Source organism: Antrostomus carolinensis, unplaced genomic scaffold (genome assembly GCF_000700745.2).
Source record: "Antrostomus carolinensis isolate BGI_N321 unplaced genomic scaffold, ASM70074v2 scaffold759, whole genome shotgun sequence".
Lineage (NCBI taxonomy): Eukaryota > Metazoa > Chordata > Aves > Caprimulgiformes > Caprimulgidae > Antrostomus > Antrostomus carolinensis.
Window position 1 is genome coordinate 4127 of NW_010337620.1, and position 473 is coordinate 4599.

Below are 473 nucleotides of genomic sequence, written 5' to 3' on the forward strand. Positions count from 1 at the left end.
GAAAATTTTTATAATACTCTTTATGCTTGATGCGATTATGTCAACAATATAGATCTGCTTGTTATTAACCCTTATTATTAAGAGTTGTTACTAAACATGCAAAATTCATTGCATGAAGCATATGTAAAATGTAGTAAATTCCATTCTATCAATAAAACAAGTTTTAACTGCTGCTTCTTTCAGGCTTGATTATTCTACAGCCGAAAGTTTTCTGAATTAAAACTGATTATTTTAAGACTAAACCTCACTCGATTTTCATGAGTTATTCTGGAGAAATCAGGAAGTCACTTGGGGCTGCATTTTTTGTTAATTTAGTGTACATAATTCTTTCTTCGATTTACTGCCATATACTGCAGACTATAAATAAACACATGTAAATAAGATTTAAGGGATTACAGTTTTGCTTTACATTCCAGGTTAACAAATTTCATAGTAAAACATCGGTATAAGAACCAGTTAACAGTAAACTTGAA